General features: G+C 47.3%; 1 protein-coding gene across 1 annotated transcript in view; it reads left to right on the top strand.

The window, feature by feature from the left end:
• Positions 1 to 26,195, top strand: part of XYLT1 (xylosyltransferase 1) — a 313,276-nt gene that overhangs the window by 231,357 nt on the left and 55,724 nt on the right. The gene's annotated exons all lie outside the window — the stretch shown is intronic.

The raw sequence follows: 26,195 nt of genomic DNA, 5'->3' as shown, positions 1-26,195 counted from the left end.
CTGGGCATGAGTGGAAGAAAGGACATCTGTTGTGGTAGTCCAGGCAAGGTCGCAAACAGGTGTCTTTTAGCCATTTGCAGCCCACAGGGGGGTTTATTTGGCCCATACCGAATCTTAAACAAATTGATCGACATTTTAAAAAGGGGAGATTTCCTGTGACACTGCAGAATTCCAGCTTCCCTTGAAGATCTGCCTGCTCTGCTTGGCCAGACGGCAGCCCACGAGTGGCTGGCTGCAGAAGCAGCAGCGACCCACAGATGCCCCCAGGAAGGGCTGCCCCTCTGCACGAACATGAAATATTCTCTTTAAAATAAACCCTAAGAACCAACCCCGTCTTTAGAGATCTTATAAGGAAAAAAAGAATGAAAATGTATTTCTTCTCAGGAAGGCAGGTCTTAGCTTTGCCTGCTTCTTCCCTCCTGATTTGTTGATAAGTGTGAGAGAAGTGGGGGACAGGGAGGGACTTCCTTCTTATAATGACATGAAAGCACTGGGGACAGCATTCCCAGAAGAGCTGGGTGAAGGCCCCTTAAAAAAACTTACCATTCTTATGCCAAGATTAAGATAACAAGCCCCACGTACCCATCACCCAGTTTCAACAGAAATCAACTCTTGGCCAATCTGGTCTCATCTCTTCTGTACCCTCTTCTCCAGTCCTGGATTATCTTGGAACAAATGCTAGCCATTGTGTAATTGTATCTGTAACTCTTTCAGTCTACATCTTTATAAGGTCTCTCTTTTAACATAGCATCAATATACTTACACCAAAAATATTAAGTCATTCTTAATGTCATCAAATATTCAGGTCACACCTTCCCAATTGTCTTATGTATTTTATAGGATATATAAGCACAGGCAGAGGAGGCCACTTTTTAAAGCTGGAAACAGCTTCTGTCTCTTTCTCAATGTCGTCCCCAATATCTTTCCCCAGATGATGGCACCCCATCATCTTCCTGGAGAACGTGGGACCCGGAGTTGGGGAGGGGACTACAGCTAGGTACAATCTTTGGTCAGTTTTCCTAAGAGATACCTGCCCGTCCTTCAGCCTGAGAAAAATGACGGGGACTAGGAAAGATACCTGTTTCCTTTTGTTCACCAGGTAGTGGAGATTTTCTGGTAGCAGTGATTTTATGATCATAAAAAAAAAAAGACCATAAATCATTGCTGGCAGGTTTTTACTTACAGAGGTTTATTTGTTCATTCACACATTCGTTCAACAAGCATTTATTGAGCTGCTCCTGGATGAGGCACAATTCGGGCATTTAGCAAGCAAAACGGACACACTCGCTGCCTCGTGGAGAGCACATCCTAAGGAGGTGGATGGAACTGGATAATCTGGCAGGAAAGACACCGTGTAAGGCGCCTTTAGAAGACGGCGCTAGAGAGAGAAGCTGTGAGTGCCAAGCCTCAGGAGGGCATGGTCAGGAGGTGAGAAAGGAAGGCCCCCGAGCGTGCAGCTTCAAGTTGAGCCTGGAGAGGTGAGACGGGGTTGGCAGATCATTCTAGAGTTGGAGTTCTCAGCTGTGTAACTACTGACATTTGGGGCACGGTCATTGTTTTCGTGGGGACCACCCTGAGCATGGCAGGGTGTCAAGCACATTCTTGGTCCTCATCTGCCACATGCTGGTAGCATCCCCTCCCCAGTTGCAACAAGCAAAAAATGTCCCCAGACATTACCCCCTGGAGGCGGGGCAGAGTCGTCCCTGGTTGGGAACCTCTAATCCAAAAAGAAGGAGAAGCCTGGGCATGGCTTGGGCCAGGGAAGAGCTTGTTGCATTTCAAGGACTCTGAAAATGGACCAGGGTATAATTAACAAGAGAGTGGTATTGAGTTGAGAGAAGTAAAGGGTAAGGGTGCGTTTGAGGATCCTCTGTCCATCTTTCCAGAAAGGACTGAGTTCAGAAATGGCCCCAGATGCTGAGTGGTAGGTGTTTGGTGTAGCCCTCACAGCAAACCTGTTATACCAGTGAGCAAACCGAGGCTCCAAGGGCGACTTGCCCAAGGTCGTATGGTGAATCCACGGCAGAGCTGGGATCAAGCCAGGTCTGTCTGGTCCCAAAGTCACTGTTCTTTCAGCTTGAAGTTGGCTCCTTGGGGAAGTCAGGTGGCCCAGACTGGCAAGATATCCACAGCCACTCCCACCCTGCCCAGAGCTCACAGTGGGAAGCACCCCTCCAGCTGGTGGCCAGGCAGTACAGGGGCTGGGACTTCATGAGAGAAGGTATTTGGAGGTGGGATGGTCATGTAATGTCCATTCCCTGGAAGCCCCAGAGGTTATCTCAGCACAGGTCAGGTTAGCATTCAGCCAGAGACTTCTTACAACTGGGAGATGTGCCCCTTCCCCTTCCCTGGAGAATCAGGTCAGGACAGAAGACTGCCCCCTAGAGGCCTCATGCTGATTTACAAGTTGAAACCTTAATCCATGCCCTTAACCAGAAGAGGTTGGTTCTACTGGGATGTCAAGTTGTCTAGCTTTTCGGCTCGGCATCCAAGAGGATCAGGTGCTCAGACTCCCAGCAGGCTGCTTAGGGTTCAATCTGAGTCCTGCCACTTCTGTGAAATCTCTGTGAAACAGGGGTAGAATAATGGAACCTGCCTAGTGTCTGGCACTTCAAAAATGCTCCGTAAATGTCAGCTCTTGATAGGTGAGCTACATCAGTGGCTGCGTATCATATCTCCAAGGGGCCCAGAGATCTTTTCTCAGGCTGTGTGCCCATCCTTTTTTGGGGTTCAGAAAAGAGAGCCATCATATTCATACCAGCTTTAGCTTTAAGGCTCCAGGACTCTGTGTCTATGTCTGTCTTTCTCTCTCTCCCCTTTGGTGCTTTCATTGCCATGATACCCCCCTTCGCCCCCAGTTCCTCTGCCCATTCTGTTTCACCAGCCTCACAGCCAGAGGCACTTTATGCATCAAGCACTGCTGGTTCCTTTTGCTGTTGTTTTCCTGAAGTTACCCCACACAACAACATATGAATTTTGCAGATGAACGGTTTTATCCTGGGCAGCTCTGATGGGCTTTCACGTCCCATCTGCTGCCCCATCTGTAATATCCAAAACCAGTACTTCTCCCATCCCTGGAAGGATGAGCAAACTTAGGGGCCTCCTCAAGAATACCCAACTCAGAAGCTTTCAAGAGGCACTGAAAACCTGGGGGGCAGAGTCAACCAAGATGGCTTGCTGAGCTGCTCTGTGATTTGGCACACCTCCCCATGTGCTCTGCCCAGCCCTCTGCAGGGAGCAAGACTCTTCCCCCCTTGGGCAGTAAAGACTCACTTGCCTTCTTTAAACTTGGACACAAGACTATCGAGCTTCATAGTCCATGCCACCACAGCCTGTCCATGTGAAATGGGACTTGGCTCTTCACTTTTCTACATCTTAGTTTCCCCCTAAAATGTGGTGATTTGTTTCCCTGGGCTGCTCAAGCAAATACCATGCAAAGAGTTAGCTTAAAACATGTCGATTTCTTAGCTCACAGTTTTGAGGCTAGAAAAAAAGTCCAGATCAAGGTGATGTTTTCTTCCCAAAGACTGGCGTTTGGGGGCTGGCTGCTGGTGATCCTTGGTCCTGGGCTCCTCTGTCATGTGGCAATGCACATGGCGGCCTCTCCTGGCTTCTTCCTTCTTTTCCGAGTTCTGTTGATTTCAGCTTCTTGCTTCCTGTGGCTTTTTCTCTCACTGTCTGACTTTTATTCTGCTTATAAAGGACTCCAGTAATAGGATTAAGATCCATCCTGACTGAATTGGACCACACCTTAACTGAAGTAGACTCATCAAAAAGTCCTATTTACAATGGGTTCATATCCATAGGGATCAGTTGTTACATGCTTTTCTGTGATATATAGCTCTAAAACACCACAAATGGGCGTAATATTAGCACCTGTTTCATTAGGCTGCCAGGAGGATTAAATGAAATATTGCAGGTCGAGGGTTTAAAATAGTACCCGATACATAACAAGTGCTCGTTGCTCATTACATGCCAATTGCTGTTATTACTGCCATGGCGTAGCAGAGCTGTCACAGGTGGGGCTCCTCATCAGCTGATTGAGTTAAAAACCAAGTAAAATATGTCTTCAACTCACATCTCTATCAAAAGTGAACAAATCAAAGTTTAGACCGTGAGGACCAGATGTCTCAAGATAAACAGGATAGAACCAATTTGTTTGTGGACATGAAGAACCTTCCAGGGTGTGGAATACATGTGCTCAGTGGGTTTGAAGAACCCGCTCTGCTGTTGACGTTACCCCTGACCCGTGAGGCTCTGGTTCCAGCTGGCTTAGGGATCTAGGGTGTTGGACATGGGTGTTTTCAAACTCAGAGACTCTGAGTTCTTTAGCCATCAAAGAGCAGGATGGCTTTATTCAATATATTCTATTGACTAAGACCAGGAGGCTGCACTAGCAGACTTTAGTCAGATTGTCCAAAGACCGGGTGGATGCAAGAAGGGATCTGCAGTCCTGTGGCTTAGGTTTCCTAGTGAAGAACCCTGGACCAAGAGACCTCACTGTCCTTCACTGGAATGCTTGGCAAATCAGATGTAAAGAGAGGAGGGCTGAGCGTGTCCCCAGCCCTCCCAGTTCTCACGTCTGTCTGTGGCGCACGTGCAGGGTGGGCGGAGGGGTATACAGAAGTGACTGGGCAGGGGAAAGAGTGCTGAAAATTTTCAAGCTAAACCCAGAAGCTACACCTCCTGCCTCTCGGGGATCCACCACTACAAGGTCTAACCCAGGAGGTCACGTCCCGTGAAGATTTAGATTCTCTGACTGTAGACCAGCTCCACCTTGGGATACCACCTGGACCCACACCAGAGCACGAGAGCATTCGGGGACACCTCAGCAAGGAATTGCCAACTGGTAAAGACAGGAGGCGGGTGGCCCGGGCTTCCCTACAGCCTTCCAGGGAGCAGTGTTGGTGTGGGGTCAGTGGAGCGAGACCACATGCACTGCTCAGCTACTCTGCATCGGGCCCTCGGCCAGGGCCCTTCACGGTACTTTGTCTTCATCTTCCTCTCCCCAAACCCAGCTCTTGCTGTGGAAGAAGGGTGGCTGAGGCTTCGGATTAAAACTCCACCAGTAGCTCGGCAGGGGAGGCCAAACTCTCAGTAATATTCAGCACAGCGCACAGGAATTGGGAATGGCCTGCACTGGCGGGGACACCCAGTCCCTGTGGAGAGCTGCTCCTTTGCTTTTCTCTCCTTTAATCTGCTCGGTGGTCCTGAAATTTTTGTGAGCCAAAGAATTCCTGTTGCTAATAGCAAACAGCCGCGCAGCAGGTGCACCAACAGCAGAGAGCACAACCCCACATTAGTCCAGGTGCTTTCCACCGTCCTGCCACCCTGGCAAGTGTGCACTCTTTCACATGAAGCAGCTGAGCCCAGAGGGGTTAAGAAACCTGCCTGCAAGCATACAGCCAGGCTGTGGCAGAGCCAGGGTTCTGTTTTCTAAAACCGTGGTGAAATGAACATGCTGATCGCTATTATTACTGCCATGGCGTAGCGGAGCTGTCACAGGTGGGGCTCTGTCATCAGCTGATGGAGTTAAAAGCCAAGTAAAATATGTCTTGAACTCCCATCTCTATCAAAAGTGGACAAATCAAAGTTAGACCATGAGGCCTAGATGTCTCTCTCCAATTCCAAAATGTTTTCATCACCTGGAAAGGAAACCCTATGCTCATTAAGCAGTCATGCCCCATCTTCCCTCCCCCAGCCCCTGGCATCCCCTAATCTACTCTCAGTCCCTTTGGATTCGCCTGTTTTGGTTATTTCTTATAAATGGCCTCATACAATATGTGGCCTTTTGTGCCTGGCTTTTTTCACACAGCGTAGTGTCCTCAGGGTTCATCCATGTTGTAGCATGGATTAGAACTCCATTCCTTTTTACGGCTGAATACTACTCCAGCATCTGGATGTGCCACATTTTGTTTATCCATCATCCATAGGTGGAACCAGGATTCTTAAGAGCTCCGCAAAGCCACTGTCTCTTGGCACGATGGGATTTCTGCCGTCTGCCCTGAATCTGGGACCTCACGTGGTTTAAGATGTAAGGCCATCACTTGGGACTTTTCACAGTAGCGGCACTCAGGGTTCTTGATCCCTGAGCCCTGAGGGTGCTGTGGGCAGGGTGGGCTGCTGCTCTGAGGTTTCCCCGTCCATCCAGGCCCCATGACATTGCCCATGCAGCCTGACTCTTCTCTACCTAGTTCCAGACCCTGGGCTCATTGGAACAGGAGAGAAGTTTCCCAGTGACGCTGGTTAGTGGAGGCAGATTGGGGTGTCAAGATAGACAAAAAGAAGACTAGAGCTTGAGGTTTAAGCTCCTCTTTTCCCCCTCTTCCTCCTTTCACCATCCATGCCCCTTCTGAAGGCAGCTTGGGGGTACCCTGGGGAAGAGAGAGCTCAGCGCAGCCGAGGACAGTCCTCTGCTCTCACAGGTGAGTTCAGGAAGTGAGGCTCCTTCTGATGTCATGTAGTCCCTCGACACATATTTTTCAGGCACCTACTATATGCCAGGCACCGGGCCAGGTATTCGACAGTGAGAAAAACATATGCAGGCCCTTCCCTTATCGTCAGAGTCAAGGGTGCGGACTTGAGCCAAACTGCCTGGGTGTGAATCAGCACTTAGCAGCCCCTCCACTTACCAGCTATGTGGACTGGACCAGCCAGTCAGTGCCTCCGTGCCTCAGATTCCTCATCTGTAAAATGGGGATATCATCCCCACGTGGCTGATAGATGGTTAAATGAGCTTATATATGTGAACTTCTTAGAGCACTGCCTTAGCACATGGTAGGTACTGTCTACTGGAAAGCCTTTGGTGGTTCTAGAGGGGAGATTGGTGTTAATCAAAATGATTGTGCAGGCGAACTTAGAATTACGGAATTAGGCAGGTGCTCTGAGGAAAAGGAATGAGGGCCTGAGGGCACTTAGCAAGTGACTCTCACCGGGACTGGGGAATGGGGGCTGCCTCCCTGAGATGTGAAGGGTGGGTGGGAGCTGAAGGTGAGCACAGCCGGGCAGTCCCAGGGAAAGCATCCCAGGAAGATGGGATGTCACAGACAAAGGCCCTGAGGTAGGAGGGACTGTGGCATGTTGGAGGAGCACAACGAAGGCTAATGTAGCTGAAGCACAGACAGCGAAGAGCTGCCCAGCGAGGGAAGAGTCAGTCGAGGCCAGCCGACGTGGGGCTTTCAGCCACTGTCCGTTCGCTGAGTCTTCAGCCTTTGAGCAGCAGGGTTCTCCACAGGCGTGGGTGAGTAAATCCCCTTAGCCGTGTTGGGAGCTCGCTTTGGCTGCCCTCGGGAGGGCTTTTGGGAGGGGAGCCCGAGTGGATGTGGGGAAGCCAGTGAGGAGACGGTGGCCTCCACTGAGCCCAGGCCCACGCCCAGAGAGCCCCCTGCCCTCTCCAGCCTCCCGGCAGAGCCCAGTGCCGCAGCAAGCCGCAGTCAGCTCCCGAATCCACACAACCACGCGGTCTCTCCATCAGCCAGCCAGGCTGGGATCCGCAGCCTCACCTGCACGCTTCAGCCTCGTGCAGGAGACTCAGCAGCGGCCCGAGAAGGGGGACGGAGGACACACAGCGGCCCAAGCGAGGATCCCAGGGGAGGAGGTCAGAAGAGAGCCCAGTCCAGGCCTCAAAGGGCTCAGCCTAGGAATTAGGGGACAGATTGGCCAGAATATGGGTTGAGGCCCCCTCGGGGGACCTCTCAGCTCTGACTCTTTCTCCTGCCCTCCGACCTCTAGCCCAGGTGCCCTCAGCTTCCTGCCACCCCTTGCCGGGCCGAGGGCAGGATGCTGCTCCCTTGTGGGAGGGGGTGGGGGTATTCAGAGGTCCCAGCAGGATCTTGGGTGGCCATAGCAACGAGCCCCCTTCGACGGGCGGTTCGTGCAGATTCCAGCCCCCCGCATCCATGTGGGCATGGAGCCAGCGTTCTCCTGTTCCTTCCTTCAGCAGTCGTGTCCTCACACCTTCCAAGGACCAGTCACTGCACAGAGAACAAGGCAGGCACAGTTCTTGCCACAGAGAGCTTGGCGTCTTTGCTGCATAGTTCTCGATAGGGGCACGTCAGGGTCTACGTGATGCTCAGAGATTTTCTTTAAAATAGCAGTATCAGGGCCCCAGCCCAGCCTGGCTGAATGTATCAATTCCTCGTGGGAGGCGGGAATCTATATAGTTGTAAAGCTCCCCCAGCCGAGGCTAATCCATCATGAGGGTTGAAAACCAGAGGTCCTGGGGAGCGTTTGACATTCATCGCCTCGTTTCAGAAATAAACAATGTCAAGGCCAATGCCTCGGTGGAAAACTATGCCAGCCGCAGCGCGGCGTGAGAAGTCCTCCTTGGGGGCCCACCACACCAGATCTTTGGGTGTGACCGTCGCCCCTGCTGGCCACTTTCTCAGCACCCAAGTCACTTTTGCTCCTCGGAAGTTCCGACACGCGCGCCCTCTTCCCTGAGATCCGGGAGCCCCTGAGACGAATCCAACCCGGGAAAGCTCCACCCCGATGATGTGGGAGTCAGAAGGAGTGTATTTGCTCGGGCTCTTGTTCACAAGGGGCTGGAAAAACCCTGCCCGTAATTATGCCCTTAACAGTGTTGTGTATCTGGTAGCAAAACAAACATTTCCCCAGCCTTGTTATTTTTCAGGCTGACGGAGTGTACTCCTGCTTTCCTCTTGCCGGCTGCTTGGGGCTCCTGAGCTGTGTTTTAGCCAGGTCAGCTCTTCAGGCCTTCTAGAGGCGTGGGCAGCCTGGAGCAGCTCCCTGGATTGGCTGAGTCAGGCTTGGAGTTCTCAGAGCTGTTGTGGGACTCAGATGGAAGAATCGAGGCTCCCCAAAAAGCCGAAGCTGGTCACACCAGGTTAGGAAACTCCCGGCTAACACAGATCAGGAAGGCTATCCCTGGAAGTAGGGACATGGTGTAAAAAGCTGGAGAAAAGGCCGTAGAACTAAAGGCACATGTGGCTTGACCTTCTGTGCCCGTTTGCTATTTCACCTATTCCCCACTCTTTCGTTACTGAGTCACAGATTCACAGTCCTGAGGGACAGAGGTGGACGGCTTTATCTTGAGTCCTATGTCAACTCTTTGGCCAGCAGAGATAGAGTACCTTGGCCAATCATTCATTCATTTGTTCGTTCATTCAGACAATATTTATTGCAGTCCTACTTGATGCCAGGCGATGTTCTAGATCCTGGCTACTCGATAGAACTTCTGTGGCGATGGGCTGTTCTGTAGCTGTGCCATCCAGTACGGCAGCTACATTTCACTATTGAGTGCATGAAATGTGGCTGAAAAAATAAAATTTAAATTTCATGGATTTTAACTAAAACTTAAACACAGTAGTGAGCAAAACCAATGCAAAACCCCTGCCTGCATGGGACTTATGTTTATGGAATGTGGTGGAAATTCTTCTTTAAAAGGAAATTGTGCTGCTGTTACGAAAAGAAGAGTGGATACTGATCACAGGAAGTGAATGCTGACCGCAAATGTGGGCTCCATCCTCTGCCGATTTGACATTCTGACCAGATTCCTGAGACTTTGAGCATTGGATTTTTAAAAATTCCATTGTGGTAACATATACAGATAACATAAAATTTGCCATTTCACCCATAATGACATGTGTAATTCAGGGCACTAATTACATTCACAATGTTGTGCGCCCTGTGCCACAAGCTATCCAAAACGTTTTCGTCACCCCAAACAGAAACTCTGCACCCATGTTAACAAAACTCCCCATTTTCCCCTCCCTGCAGCCTCTGGTAAACTCTAACCTACTTTCTATCTCTATGGATTTGCCTCTTCTAGATATTTCACTTAAGTGGAATCACACAACATTGGTCCTTTTGTGACCAGCTTATTTCACTTAGCCTAGTATTTTTAGGGTCCATCCATGTTGTAGCACGTATCAGAACTTCATTACTTTTTCTGGCCAAATGATACAGCATTACAAACTACTAAAATTTATCCATTCATCAGTTGATGGAAGCTTGGTTTGCTTCCACCTTTTGGCTATTGTGAATAATGCCTCTATGAACATGTGTGTGCATGAATTTTTAGGAGGCCCTGCTTTCATTTCTTTTGGGTACAGACCTAAGAATGGAATTTCTGGGTCATATGGGAATTCTATGTTTAACTTCTGAGAAACTGCCAAACTCCCAGCATCTCCAGCACTGAGTAATCCGCCATACCGTCCACTCCTCCCCCTTCTGGGTAAACCTAGGAAGGAGATGAGCAGAGGAGGGCTGGTTCGGGGAGCAGGACTGGGACCTCCCCCCAGCCCTTTCCTCATAGGGGTGATGATGGTTAGAGATGCTGACACCCAGAGCCTGACCCAGAGCTGGGCACTTAGGACAGGGAATGGGTATTGGCTGCTGTGATTATTATAGAAAAATCCTGGACAGTTAGGAATTCTGGACAACACATGGTCTGGCTTTTTCTGTGATCACTTTCTTTATTCTCCCCTCCTTCCTTCTCTTCTCTATTTCCTCTCTCTGCATCCTTCTGCTAATATTGAAATACAGACAGAGAACAGGGAGGGTCCAAGCGTGTGAGAGATCCTGTGTTAATGGGAATCAGGAAGGTGGTTGCCTTGAGCCGTGCCTTCTCTGGCTGCCTCTGTAGTTGGGCCGCCTCGTCTCGCCTTTGGGCTGCATGGCTGTTGGGAGAAAGATTCAGTGTCTGTTGGCCTTCTCCATTGCAGTGCTGCACTTCTCAGGGCCACTTCTCCACTCACTCTTGGACCAGTTCATTTGCGATCTTCCTGATGTTTCAAGTTGGAAACTTCCTCTGAGTGACAGAGCTGCCTCCAAATGTTCTACCCCCAGACTTCCTGACTCCCCACCAACCCTAAATCCACCCCTAGACTCCAGCACTGTCTCTCTGACCAACCTAGGGCCACCGCACATGCCCAGGCAGTGTCAAGAGGGGCTTGGATGTCTGGGTGCGCCAGCAGCCTGTGACCAGCCACAGCCTAGAAGCAGGGTCCTCATCACCCATCACCCTCTCTCCCTACCCCCCACTCCTGATCATCTTAAGTGAAGCAGCTCCATCCAGTCCAGGCTGAGCTTCTGGAACCCAGATTCTTGCCTTGGCCCATTGCCCAAATATCAGTTCATCAGAAAACAGAGACTGATGAGGAGGAGGAGGCCAGATGCATTCTGTCTTAGTTTACCGGGGCTGCTGTAACAAATACCACAGGCTGGTTGGCTTAAAAACCAGGACTTGTCCCACAATTTGGGAGGCTAGAAGTCCAAATTCAAGGTGTTGGCAGGGTCATGCTTCCGCTGAAGCTGGAAGGGTTCTGGTGGCAGCTTGCCAGGCTCAGCCGCTGCCTCTGCCACGTGGCCGCCCTTCTTCCCCTCTGCCTCCTATTGACCACGTTGGAATTCCCTCTGCTTCCCAGAAGACACCACTCATATTGGATTAAGGCCCACCCCAGTCCACTTTGGCCTCATCTTAACTAACAGCATCTTGAAAGCTCCTCTTTACAAGAGTTCACATCCCAGGGCCGGGGTTTAGCACTTGAACACGTCTTCGTGGAGGACTTGATCCATCACGCTTTCCCTTGTTGGATGGGACAAAGCAGAGTCCCATGTCAGTGTTCTGTTCCCTCATAGAGAAGGAATGTCCCCAAAGAACTGCTGCCTGTGTCCTGTGTCCTGTCCTTCTTCTGAAAAGGAATCTCCTCAGTGCAGTTTAATTGTGTTCATCAGTCTACGTTACTTGGCAAACCAAGCCAGGGGCACAACATAATTGCACTCTTTGGGATGCTGGAATCTGGTTTAAGGCCAAGCCGTTTTTGATTACAGAGTCAATCTTTGTTTAAAAGTTTGCTACCCTGGGGAAGTTTCTAACAAGTTATTTTAAACAATGTGTTCTCTGGACACCTACAGCTAAATAGTCACATTAATCCAAATTGCTTTGCCGGGATGCAGTGGAACTGCTCACAAGCCAGGGCAGTGACCACAATGGGCTTCAAGGAAAGTGATGGCTGCCACGCCGAGCCGGGGGGCTTTCATCATGAATCCAACCACAAGAAGACCGCTCTCCCCAAGCATCCCCGCCGCTGCCCGCCCAGCCCAGACCGCACGCAGGGGGCTGTTCCAAGTGCTCCACTCACCCTCATTTCATCTCTCAACTGCCTGGTGAGATGGATCTTGGATCATCCTCATTCGGGAGAGAAAGAACTCAGCCAAGGTCACTTACCTATGAGTGATGGAGCTCAGACATGAACCCACCCATGACCTTAACCCCCAATCCAGGGTTTTGCAGGTGTGGTCCATGGGCCACTTGCAGTACACAAGATGGTTTAAAGTGGTATGCAGGCAAGTGTTTGAAAAATATAATATTTATTTATATTAATGCATATTAAGGACAGGCTGATATAGCTAATCCCAGATTTCTGATTATTTTTGCTTAAGCTGAAGCTGAAATTTTCTTTAAAAAACAGTTGATTTGAATTTGTTTTAAAAAGTAAGAAAGCAATGAGGGAGGAGACAAAACTAAAATAAGTGAGGGTAAGGTGGCAGGTGGAAATATGTACAAGGAGAAAAAAATACAGAATGGCAGGATAGTGTGGACCAGAAAAATCCTTTGATAAGGTGTCTATAGCAAAAAATTGCCCCAAAGATAGAAATATTATATTGGACTAGAGGTTGGCAAACTTTCTCTATATAGGACCAGAGAATAAATACTTCAGGTTCTGTGGGCCATATTGCCTCGGCTGCAGTGACCCAGCTCTGCTGTTGTAGCGTAAAAGCAACCATAGAAAATACGCTAATGAATAGCTGTGGTTGTGTTTCAATAAGATTTTATTTACAAAAAACAGCTGGTGGGCCATAGTGTGCAGAGGTCACTCTGAGCTAGACCATTCCGCCAGATCTCCCATGCTAACACAAAAATCTTAGCTCATGAAAATTTAGTCTCCGACCCACTTAATCCTTCTTCCCCAGTATTGCCTTTCTTCCTTCAGTATCTCAAATGATTCTGTCAATCTAAGTTCCAGCTCAGGGTGGTCTCAGGTCTTTTAGACTTCAGGACCCTGGACAGAGGAAGATGGGTGGCGATTCCCAAGGCCTTCTGGTCTCCCTCTCTTGGACCTTGGTCTTAAACTCTCACCCAGCACTGGATGGCTGAACCCGACAGAAAAAAATAACAATACTCTATTTTCCCCACACCTACCTGGCTTACCAGTCCTGATCTTGAGCTGGAAAGCAGCACATGAATTACAGCTCGTTCTTCAGTGCTACCTGGCCAACGTCAGCCAGGAGGACACAGGCACTTTATTCACAGAAGCTCCTTTGTGACTGTAGGACTGCCCGGCCCCTTGTGGTCTGTGTCAGCCAGAGCACACTGTTTTCTTACCACCTAGGCTTCTCTGCATAAACCTGTCAGAAATACCTGGTGCTCATTAGCACTGTAATTCACCCAGTGCCACCTTCCTCCATCTGAATCGAAAAGGTTAATGACGTTGAATCCCGAAACTCATTGATTTCAGCACATACCCCAGCTTCCTGCTCCCCCTGAAAGCACAACTCGTTTATCTTACCTTGGCTGACCAGGCAAGTTGCTGACTAATTCTTTAATGCCAGCTAATTCACAGATTCCCCAGAGTGACCGGACATTGCTCCTGTTGTACTTTCTGTAAGTCTGGTTGATCTTGTATGTCTGGGTCCCCACCGCCTTTCTGCCTAGATCCACCTTGGGTCCACTCCTGTCATTTGTCTCATGAATCTTTCTCTGGTTGCAGTGCCAATTTGGGAAGAGAGGCAGGGTTTTTTTTAACCAAGATGATAACTACTAAATGCATTTTAATGATGTATCAGCTGTAGGATCTCACTGTTTATTCATTTTTCCTTCGCTCATTCTTTCTCTCATACAATCAGTTATTCAACAGATGCTTATTGAGACCTACTATGTGCCAGACATGTCACTAGCATCTGGGTTTATAGCCACTAAGAGAATAGTTAACATCTTTGTCATCACAGACTATATAGATTAGGTCATTAAATAATTATATCCTCATAACATTATTAGAAAAAAATTTACATGCCTATAACACAGGAAACCTTTTCTAGGGCATCAGGAGAACTTCCCTGGAGAAGCAACCTTTGAGCCAAGAGTTAAAAAAGAGAAATTACTAACTGAGTGAAAAAATGGGGGAGGGGAGGAAGGGTGGGTATTCCAAGCAGAGGGAGCTGCATTTGCAAAGGCCCTGAGGCAAGAGGGCATTCGGCCCATGCAGCAAGTGAAGAAAGGGCCATGTGGCTGGGGCTGGACAGGGGCTAAGCCAATGGAATGCAGCTGGAAAGGTAGACGGGGCCAGACCATGTGGGACCCTGAAAGGTATGTTAAGGAGCCTGAGTTTATCCTAAAAGCAATGGGAAGCCTTTGAAAAATTTTCTACTGGAAAGTGCCATGAGGAAATTGCTTTTGTTCCTAATCAACTGCTTGGCAATGGGAAAAAGGCAGGCAAAAAAAAGTAGAGAACTATACCAGGTTGCTGGAGGAGGAGAAAAACTATACCTAATATTTTTGCTAGTGGTTATGTACATTACAGCTCAGGTAATTACTTTCCACCAGGCAAAGTCCTCCCTGTGGTTTCATGGCAGTTATTTTCTCTCTTTGTTGGGCATTTTGGCGGTGTATAGCATTCTTACCATCCAACCTTCTGAGTTTCCTGGAGAGACACTGTAAGGTAGAGCTGGACCCAGAAACCTTCTCTTTATTTTTTTCATTTATTTCTCTCCCCTTCCTCCCCCCCCCCCATTGTCTGCTCTCTGTGTCCATTTGCTGCGTGTTCTTCTTTGTCCACTTCTGTTGTTGTCAGCGGCACAGGAATCTGTGTTTCTTTTTGTTGCATCATCTTGTCATGTCAGCTCACCGTGTGTGCGGCGCCATTCCTGGGCAGGCTGCACTTTCTTTTGCGCTAGGAGGCTCTCCTTACGAGGCGCACTCCTTGTACGTGGGGCTCCCCCACGCGGGGACACCCCTGCGTGGCACAGCACTCCTTGCGCACATCAGCACTGTGCATGGGCCAGCTCCACACGGGTCAAGGAGGCCCAGGGTTTGAACCGTGGACCTCCCATGTGGTAGACAGATGCCCTATCCATTGGGCCTAGTCTGCTTCCAGAAACCTTCTTTTAGCTCTCTGTTTTCCAGAAATTTTCCAGGGCTCAGGCGATGAGTGAAGTGTAACAAAGGAGATGGCTGTGTGCATTTGAGAAGTTGATGTTGTCCAGGAGGTGCAAGTTCCAGTTCCAGTTCCTGGACAGGGTGACCTTGAGCAAGCTTCTCATCCTCTCTCTGCCTCAGTTTTCTCATCTGTAAAATGGGAACCACCAGTTACCTGCTGCTTCCATTGCTGTGAGGATTAAGCAAAGCATGGCGCCTAGCACCACTCAATAAATGGTGACCATGATGGTGATCCAAGGTGACAGATCACCAGCCTGACAGTTCCACGAGAGCAGAGGCCATGTCTGTTTTGCTTACTGTTGAATTCCTAGTGCCTGGTACATTACATGGCACTTAGTAGGGCTGATGTGAGGAACCCAGGAGGCAATGAGTGGTCAGGGTTTGTCCCATACATCACCACTGGCGCCGATGGGACTTTTTTCTATTCCTCGATTGCAGAAGAGTCACTGATACTTTCTTGCATCCTTTTTATTTCCACAATTACTAAGAGCATCCCCCGGATCATCAAAGGGACTTTGTCTTTAGTCATTTCTTACAGCTAGAGACGTTTCCAGATTTCACCGCCATGACAAGGGAAAACATCCTAAAGAGCCGAGAGTCTATTTCAAAGGACCAGTGAGCTATGGTGGGCTCTCATAAATTCTAAAGTTGGCTCAGCTGCTCCCACATTCAACCACAGATGCCTGCAGATCCCAAGGTGCTGCACATGGGAGTCCAGCAGGCTGGAGGGATCCACTTCCACCGCAGTGTGCTAGCTTAAGCTCAGCCTGGGGAGAGGTCCCACATCCTACTTGATCCTGTGATCTCGTGGGGCAGAAGTCTGATCTGGCCACATCCCCAGCAAGAGGGGACGGGGGCAGGGGACTGCAGACTCCTACGTTCCCTCCAGTTCCCTTCACCAAGCCTTATGTCCTCTCCGTGCACTGGGGAGGTGCGTGTACTTTGAGGACAGACAGCTGGGAGATAAATTCCTAGTGTCCCATCCCTATAGACTGCCTAACACAGGCTAAATCATGAAATCTCTCTATGCTTCTTCCTTAGTAAAATGTGGGTGATAATAATGGTGCCCCCCATGAGGTTGTTGAGAAGACTGGGTGAGTGTATATCAAGGGCTTAAACTAATGGTTGGCATAGATTAGTTATAGACTTGATAGTAAGCAGTGGAGCAAAGAATGCCAACCTTCTCAGATACTTGTAAGGATACTGAATGTATAGTTTTGTAAAATGTTTGCAGTATTCCAAGCATGGCTGTTATTGTAGCTATGTAAGGGTAACGATTTTTTTTTCTTTTGCTGTTTGAAATGTTTTGGTTCCACTAGCATTTTCTTTTATTGTGGTAAAATACATATAACATAAAATTTATCATTAGCAACCTTGAGTATATCCACAGTGTTATCCATACCCACTGCCTAGTTTCTAGTCATTGTCATCACCCAAAAGGAAACCCCATGCCCACTGAACAGTCATTCCGCATCCTCCCCGCCAGCCCCTGGCAACCACCATTCCACTTTCTGTCTCAATGGATTTGCCAACTTCGGTCGTCTCATATAAATGGAGTCATATACCATGTGGCTTCTTTCATTTAGCATAATGTTTTCGATGTTTGTCCATATGGTCGTATGAATCAGTACTTCATTTCTTTTTATAGCTGAATAATATTCCACTGTACTGATAGACCACATTTTGTTTATCCCATTATCAGCTGATGGGCTTTTGGGCTGTTTGCACCTTTTGGCTATTGTGAATAGTGCCACTGTGCTTATTGGTATAAAAATTTTTGTTTGAACACTTGTTCCCGATTCTTTGGTGTATTGTGAAGAGTTTTTAATGTGGCTCAACTATTAAGTGGGAAAAAGGAAGAAATAGAAGATACAGTAAGAAAAGAGAGATCCCAGCTTCTTATCTGTGGACTTCCTTTTTTGGCCAACCTCAACTCTTTAGGAGTCAAGATAGAGACCACAGAAAGGCTTGTCTCAGCTGTGTGCTCAAGTTCTTGGGCCCCTCAACCTTCCAGGGACCCAGCATCACCTGTTAAAGTCCTGGTGATGGAATGCCATGAAACAGTGTGCCTGGGGAAGCCAGCCATCCTTCTCTCTGCCTCGGCAACAAATAAGGAACAACATCCATCAGATTATCAAGCACATTCTAGGTGCCTGGCTCAGCCATTCCCTTAGGATCTCATCAAATCTTTGCCTGATTCAGACAAGGAAACTGAGGCTCAGAGGGATAAAGTAACTTGGGAGGTCATATAGCAAGGAAGCAATAGAGCCAGGCTTTGAACCAAGGTCCTCTGATATGGAGTGATGTCCCACTAGAGGCCGGCAGAACAATGGTACATCAAGCTTTTGCCCAGGTTGAGCTCACCTCAACTGGACCTGCCCATGTATTTGCCTTAGCATGAAAGGGATTCTCTGTGAGATTGGAGATTCCATTTCAGGGACCTGGCACAGCCTCAGGGATTTCATTCAGCATGTGCTAGCGTGTACTGAGTAACAATTATGTTCTAGACATTGTGCTAGCCAAGGCTTTCTCAGCTGGGGTTCCTCATCTGAGCCTCAGAACACAGAAAACAACCAGAGCGACTATTTTCTCACTTCTCCCAAAGATGGTACAGAACTAGTACCATTTTTCAGTGCATAGGAAAGAAGTTAATCCAGGACACACAATGGATGTCTCAGGCTGTTAGGGCTTAATTCTTTCAGGGACTTGGTCTTGTTCATCACTGTTTCTCCAGCACCTCAAACAGAGCCTGACATATAGTCAGTGCAACATAAATTTTCATTGAATGAATGAGTAGAAATATAGTGAGTGTGAACAAAATAGATGTGATCCCTGCCCTCATCTAGAATACACCCTTCTTCACAATGCAAACCATTTAATATTCAGGGCCCTGGCATTGAAAATAATTCAAGAAATGATAAGTGATCTTGTACCAGCATCTTCCAGACACAGTATGTGAGCAGGTCTCCTGTGTGCTCCCAGATGACATTCTGGGAATATATATATTTTTAGAGTAACACACTATCAGTCACTAGAGGGACACAAGAGGGTAGGGTAGGACTAAGATATTGCCCCTGGAGAAACACTTAGCTGGGGAGAGAGAGAAATAGTTTACCCAAGGAGCAGGATGTGTGAACTCATGTAAAGTCAAATAAATGCAGTGCTTAAATTTCTCCCATTGAAATGGATCCATGCATCTCAAAGTGATGTCAATGGTTGACAAAGCAGAATTCCTATGTAGAAACTTAGAACTCAGCAAAGTTTGCTGGCACATAAGAAATGCTCAGTAAATGTTTGTGGAAGGGAGAGAGAGAAAAGGAAGAAAGGAAAGATGATAGGAAGAAAGAAGGAGGGAGGAAAGAGAGAAGGATGGAGGCAAGGAGGGAGTGAAGTAAGGAGACAGGGAAGGATGAAAAGAAATTTAATCCACTTCCCCAATAGTGACATCGCCAACTTATTGAGTGTTTACTGTACACAGGAACCATGCTAAGCCCTTAATCTAAGTGCATAGTTCCTTCTAATCTCCACAACAATGTTACAAGACATGTCATACTGTCCCCTTTTACTCAAGGCAAGAGTGCTACCCAGAAGGATTTCCATCTGCCCATGCTTAAACCGTGAGGGCAGAGCTGAGCCAGTCCTTCTACAGAGGTCACTTAGATACTCTGCTCTGCCCTCATAAGTTAAGGAATTGGGGCTCGATTTGGCTTTTTGAGCTTTTATTTTTCAGCTATTAAATGTCCTTTTTATTCAATTAAGATTTTACCCAAGACCCCAATATGGGAAATAGGTGGAAATGGGCCCTCTCTGAAAAAATCTGAAGTGGGCGTGGGTCCCACCTGCCTGGAAGGCCTAGGACTCCTCCAAATGCAGCTTGAAAACCTCTGAGCTCTGTGATAAATTCTCTCTTAACACATTTCAGATGTTTTCTGTCCCTGGGAACTGCCAAGTCACTCCCTCAGGACCTGTGATCTCTATTTAAACAGACTGATTTTTAAAATTTCTTACCAGCCCTCTGAGATAAACAAACAGCTTAGGAAACTGTGAGTAGAGAACATACAGGACATCATGTCCCGATCCTCCAAAATCTTGAGCCAAGAATCTGCATCTCTTTGAGGTTTGCAGGGCATTTGTTTTTGTTTTTTTAATTTAATAATTTTTTTATTTATTTTTATTAAATTGTCTTTTTTTTTTAAAGATACGTAAATCACAAAAAAAAGTTACATTAAAAAATATAAAAGTTCCCACATATCCCACCCCTCACCCCCTACTCCTCCCACTTCAACAACTTCCCTCATCATTGTGGCACATTCACTGCATTTGGTGAACACATTTTGGAGCACTGCTGCACTGCATGCATTATAGTTTACATTGTAGTTTACACTCTCCCCCAGTACATTCAGTGGGTTATGGCAGGATATATAATGTCCAGCATCTGTCCCTGCAATATCATTCAGGACAACTCCAAGTCCCGAAAATGCCCCCACATTACATCTCTTCTTCCCTCTCCCTGCCCCCAGCAACTGCCTTGGCCACTTTCTCCAGATCGATGCTACAGTTTCTTCCATTACTAGTCACAATAGTTCTATAGTAGAATACCAGTAAATCCACTCTAATCCATATTTTATTCCTCAATCCTGTGGACCCTGGGTTGGTGATGTCTCTTCCACCTCTATATTGAGAGGGGGCTTAGATCCATGGTTGATGGCTGCGATTCTCCTGCTTGGATTTTTTTTTTTTTAATGGGGTGAGTGTGTGGCATCCCATCTGTGTTTCCATACATTCTGACCTTGATCTGACCTTGTCCTAGGACAGACAGGCTAGTGAAGCTGGCAGGCTGCTCAAGGAGGACGAGGTGACTAGTTATGATCAGCTGCCCTTTGAGCTCCATCTACCCTGGATCCCAAATCTAAACTGACCCAAACCTGAAGTTTTAGGAGAAGAAGATTCTGACTGTCTGCTATGCCAACCAGACTACAGACTATAGTCCTGGAGAAGTAATAATAACAATAACAATAGCTAATATTCAGGCATTCTGTGAGCTGGGCCACCCATCCTCTGTGACTTTCCCCTGCCCATCCCACCCCATTCGTTAATGCACTTCTGATACCAGTTTCTGTATCAACTAGAAATTTGTGGTTGTAAGCAACGGGTAATAGCTTCTTGTTTAATTTTTATCAGATAACAGCCCTAAAAAGTAGCTATTGTTCTCCTCCCCAGTTTTATAGAAATTGAACTTAAGAGAGCTGGAATGACTTGACCAAGGACACACAGCTAGTGAGTAGTAAACCAATACTTGAACCTAGTTCTGTCTGACCACAAGTCTAAATTTTTTCGTCCATATGCTTTTGGGGTTTGTATTATTCAGGGTTCTCTAGGGAAGTAGAACCAAAGGAAATATTTGTAAATATAATGAGATTTTTCTAATAATTATCTCATGTAGCTGTGAGGATACACAAGTCTAAATTCCATAGGGTAGGCTGCATGCCCGGAACTCTGATGAAGGTCCATAGTGAATTCTCAGGAGAAGTCGGGTGGCTGAAATAAAGATGGAAACTCTCCCTTCTGGCTACTAAAATCATCACTTCTCCTTTTAAAGCCTTCAACTGGTTGATGAGACTTCTCTCATTGCTGAAGGCAATCTCCTCAGTTGATTGTAAATGTAATCAGTAAGAGATGTAATCCATTTACTGATGATTTAAGTACACAAAATGTCCTCACAGTAACAATTAGGCCAGTGCTTCCTTGACCAAACAACTAGACCCCATCACTTGGCCAAGTTGACAAATGAACCTAACCATCATAAGGTTGTAGGTCAACAATTTTTTAATCACTCCAACCTCTTACATTTAAGTGTTGGTGCTTTAGGGACACCTGACCTGTGATATTGAAATGGATAAGTTATTATGGTAGATCATTGTCATCATTTGAACAAGTCCAAGGGAGTATGGAATGGTGAAAAAGAAAAATGTGTACTCAGCTCTAGACATTCAGAGAAAGTTGAACTTACCAGTATTCAGTTCAGTTCAGTGGTAATTGCTGCTCCAGCCCTTCCCAGTTGAACTCACCACAGAGCCAATTTTTGCAAAGACAAATAAGAGTTTACCAGGCAAAGATGTAGGAAAGACATTCCCAGCCTAGGGGATTAATAGACAAAGGCTCTCATTCTGGAGTTCAGCACACACGTGCTGAGCAATTTCCATGGGCCATTCCCCAAAAGGGCCACAGAGAACCCAAGGGGAAGTAGGGCCCTCAAGGACCCTCAGGAGACCACCTGCCTTGTTTTGGGTTTGTGCTGAGCACTGGAGGAACGTACATGAATCAGAAAAGGTTCCTGTCCTCAGGTAGCTTACAATCAAGGGATCTGAACAAGCATCAATTGTATTGGTGCTAGAAACACAGATGTGTAAGATTAAAAGTGTCACAGCTGGTGGAATAATGGAAAGGGATGGGTTTGTGTTTCGCCCTGCATTTCTAAGTACAGGATGTAGGAACTTCTTTCTAAAAGCATCCCTTTGCTGAGCACCTGCCTTGGGCCAGACACTGTGTGAGGCACACCCCTAAACACACAGGCAAGGCAGAGCCCATGGCTGTCCCTACTTTGCTGATTAGGAAAACCAAGGCTTGGCAAGCTTGAGGAACTTGCTCAAAATCCAGTTTTGATTTTGCCACAGTGAGAAGATAGCAGAGATCAGAGGCCATCTCTACATACACCTCTCTGGAAACAGCCTTAACCGTAGCCAAGATTGGACATTTGCACTTAAAATCACTTTTACTTTTAAGAGTCAATCTTCTGATGTCCTCCAAAGTGGGCCTCCCCTGGCCTCCCAAAGACCAAATCAAATAACTGGCTGTCATCATTCATTTTAAGAGGATACAGAATTTGGTTAACCAAATGTTCTGCCCATTTGAGATATCTCATGGCATGTGAGGACAACGAGATTTCGGGAAATTAAAAAGTCAGATTGACTACACATGCACACACACACACACATAACACCAGTTAAATGGCAGTTTAGTTTGTGATGCCAGAAATGGTCTTGGAGCTGCCATGGGCTCTGGGTGCTGATTCTTATCAGTTACCTTTCCATTATAGCCACCTGGAGGAAGGGCTGGTATGTTAGGATTTCCCATCAATGGGACGTCAGATAAACTGCGGCTTAGAATAACTTGTGTATGTTTAAAATGAAACCCTTCATGTCTTACAAATGTTCTGCGAAAGCATTGAGGCTTTGAGAAATGACTTACCCATACCTTCAAATGGAGTGAGCACGTTTTAATTCTGCATCAGTTTCCTCGGAAACAAGGAGATAAACCCAATTAGAAGTGGCACAGTTTTCTTTTCAAGGTGGTTCTCTGGTTGGCGTGGGTAGAGGGAGGGGTCCCCAGCATTATTTGTGTACATGTTCCCGTCACTCCTGTGCTTTAACTCACCCGAAGCTTAACTCCATATCACAAGAAGCTTCTTAGATGTTGGCCTCCCCCACTGTCCTGTGACCTCCTCGAGGACAGGACCCCTAACCAGCTTATCCACTGCTTCTGCAGGAGTTTGGCCCAGGGCCTGACCTGGCAGAGAACTGGGAAAAGTTGTTTCCCAGGAAAACAAACAGAACTTGCCAAGTCTTAGAGTCATGAAAGAGTATAGAACATTTAGAAAACTCTAAGTAATTGTAATTGCTAAGATTGAGTAGACAGGGCCAGGTCACGAACAACTCTGCGTGCCTTCTAGGAGTTTGGGCCTTGCCCTGCAGGTGCCTGGGAGCTGCTGAAGACAGGAAGTGGAAGGTGACATGGTGGACTCAGATAATTAAAGATCCCAGTGATTTTCTGGTGGGTGGATTAGAGTAGAGGTGGAGGCTGGACAGCATTTTTTCCAGTTCACTTTTCCTTGGGTGCCCATCTGTGGCTGTTATTATGCACATGGGGTCCAGGAAGAAACAGTTGCCTAGCATCTTTCATCCATTTCCCCTGTGTCTTAGCAAAAGTGGATGTCACTGTGAGCTTTGACTATATTCAAACCAAGGAATTCCCTTCTCTTATCTCCATTTCCCTTGTTCCTGCCTCTTCTTCAGAGAGCCCTGAACTTGACCTTTCTCTACCAGTGTTCTAGAATTCTAGCCTTCCTGGAAGATTATTTTTCATAGACAAGAAGATTTCAGTAAGGTCAGTGTATAAACCTTCTAGAGAGATGAGGAAAATATGATGGTCATGTCTCCCCCAAATAAACCATGTGAAAAAAAAGGGTTCAAATCCATTTATGAGGTGGATTACAGGAAGAGGAAGTGTGACAATTTGAAGCTGGATGGACCCCAGAAAATTATGTTCTTAAAGTGAATCCACTCCTGTGTGTGTGACCCTATTGTAGGTGGGACCTTTTCATAAGGTTACTTCAGTTGAGGGTCTTTTGATTAGATTACTTCAGTAATGTGTGGCCCTGGGAGGGTCTTTTTTTCTCTCTCTCTCTTCTCTCTCCTTCCCCCTTCCCCCGTTGTCTGCTCTCTGTGTCCATTTGCTGTGTGTTCTTCGGTGTCCACTTGCATTCTTGTCATGCAGCACCAGGAAACTGTCGCTTTTTTTTGTTGTCACATCATCTTGCTACATAAGCGCTCCATGTGTGCAGTGCCACTCCTGGGCAAGCTGCGCTGTTTCCGCACAGCATGGCTCTCCTTGCACGTAAGGCTCCCCTACACAGCACGGCACTCCTTGCACATGGCAGCACTGCGCATGGTCAACTTACCACACAAGTCAGGAGGCCCTGGGTGTCGAACCAACTCTGGACCCTCCATATGGTAGATGAACGTTCTATCCACTGAGCCACAACCGCTTCCCCCTGGGAGGGTCTTAATCCTTTACTGGAGTCCTTTATAAATGGGATGAATTCATTTGGAGAGAGGAAGCCACAGAAGGAGAGAGGAAACCAGAAGCTGAAACAATGAAACCCAGAAAAGAAGGTAGAGCCCAGAAGATGCCACCATGTGCCTTGCCATGTGACCGAGGAGTCCAGGATCACCAGCAGCCAGTCTTCAGGGAGAAAGCATCACCTGATGATACCTTCATCTGAAGATTTTCACAGCCTCAGAACTGTAAGCTTTTAAGCTAATAAATCCCCGTTATAGAAGCCAGCCCATTTCTGGCATTTCAGCAGCCCAGCAAACTAAAACAGGGAAGAAGGTTCCTGGGGTTCAGTGTTTAGAAATAAGCAAGGGCTAAATAAAGGCTCATGCCCAGGACAATTTTATCAATACCAACTCCTGATGTACAACTGATATGTGGCAGTGGTCCCCTAGAATGGAAATCTGCAGGATGTGGCTGCCATTTCTTAGGTTTGTTTCCTGGCTCTGTTTCAAAAGAAATGGACCATTCTCCTGAACCATGTGCACCACGGAGAAAGCAATATCGAAAAGCATGCTTAGCTTCTGGACTCAAGGTGCTGAGGTCTGAATATCCGTTCAACCACTTATGTGACTTTAGACAAGCCACCAGATTACTTTATTCACATAGGACATGTATTCATGCCCTACTTTATTCCTGGACAAAATCTTCTTGATGGTGCTATTATGAGATTAAAGGAGGGTGAGGGTGTAGTGCTTTGCAAGGAGCCAGAGAAAACTTCTCTGCTATTGTTATAATTAAGCACTGAGAACTTGCTCACTGGCATTCTTTGCCCCAGATCTCCCCAGTTCACAATCCAAAGGCATGGGGAGAAATAGTCCTGGCAGAAGAATGGAAGAGACAGAAGCATGGATGCCAGAGTGAATGACTGAGCTCCTTGCCTCGTGCCTGAAGACTCTTCTTTGTGGAAGCATGGATCTAGTGCTTTTCATGGGCAGGCACTGCTCCAGGCATGGCAGGTGCAGAGATGAGCCTGCATGCCATGGTTCCACTTGGCCGTGGCATGTCAATGGGCATTTGTTGAACACCTACTATGTGTCAGGTCCTGGAAGAACAGAATGGAATTAGCCTTAGCTAGCCAAGCTCCTGGAAAGTACTGTCTAAGGTGCTGCCCCATCCATCAAGATGGAAAATCTCAGTGCTGTTAGCAGATGGAAACCAGCTGGAGAGCTGCCTCCAGGCAGGGGAGAGGATAGATAGTTCTGTACCCCCTGCCCAGAGCCTTCTTGACAGAGCTCATTTCCACCTCTGTGAGATTCCCCACTGATTGTTGGTACTCTGTGGAAGTTCCCTGTTCTGGCCCATCCAGCCTCCCAGGAAACCCACCAGAGTCCACCAGCCTCTTCAGCGCATTCCTCACTCCATCACCTTTGAAATTTCCTTCTGCCTCCCCACATGCCTGACAGTCAATGAGCTTGGTGTCTATGCAATGGTGCAAGCCTTCAGCCATGCACTTGACTTTTGGAGAAGGCTCATTCCATGTATGTTGTCCCTGAAAGCCAAAGAGAGGCTTAAAAATGCCCTTTATGTGATTAGTCCACACCTCGTAATTTATCCTGCGGAAGTCTGTCACACTCACATGCAGAAAGATTTATGGGCAAGAATGTCTGTTGGGGCAGTGTCACCAGGGGATTGACTCTGCCCATTCATTAGGACTTTGTGCAGCCATTAAAAGGATGAAGGCCCTCTGTATGTGCAGGAAGCAGCAAGAGATACCAGTACAAGAAAAAGCCATGTCTATCATGTTCCCATGTAGGTAACAAAAAGATGGACATAAATATAATAGCATCTGCCCCAGGGGATCGACCTGAGGATTAAATGAGTTAATACAAATAAAGTACCTGGAGTAGCATCTAGTGTGCAGTAAGTGTTAGATGATGTTGTTCTTCTTGCTGTACCAGAAGTTTTCTTCATCATATATTTCAAAGTATAAGAAAAGGGTCCCATTTGGCCACCCAGCACCGTGGTTTTCTGGACACTTGCACTCATCATAGAAGGACAAAGCCCTCCCCTCCTGTGGAGTGTGGAGATGCTCCTGTGGTTACTCAACCCCTGGGGGCAGTGGACACGTCATTGTTTCCCGGAGAGTGGTCCATACACCAGGGTCGCCAGCTCCCTGGGGTTC

The sequence above is a fragment of the Dasypus novemcinctus genome, chromosome 23, assembly GCF_030445035.2.
Source record: "Dasypus novemcinctus isolate mDasNov1 chromosome 23, mDasNov1.1.hap2, whole genome shotgun sequence".
Lineage (NCBI taxonomy): Eukaryota > Metazoa > Chordata > Mammalia > Cingulata > Dasypodidae > Dasypus > Dasypus novemcinctus.
Note: the sequence above shows the minus strand (reverse complement) of the source record. Positions and strands in the feature narration are given on the sequence as shown.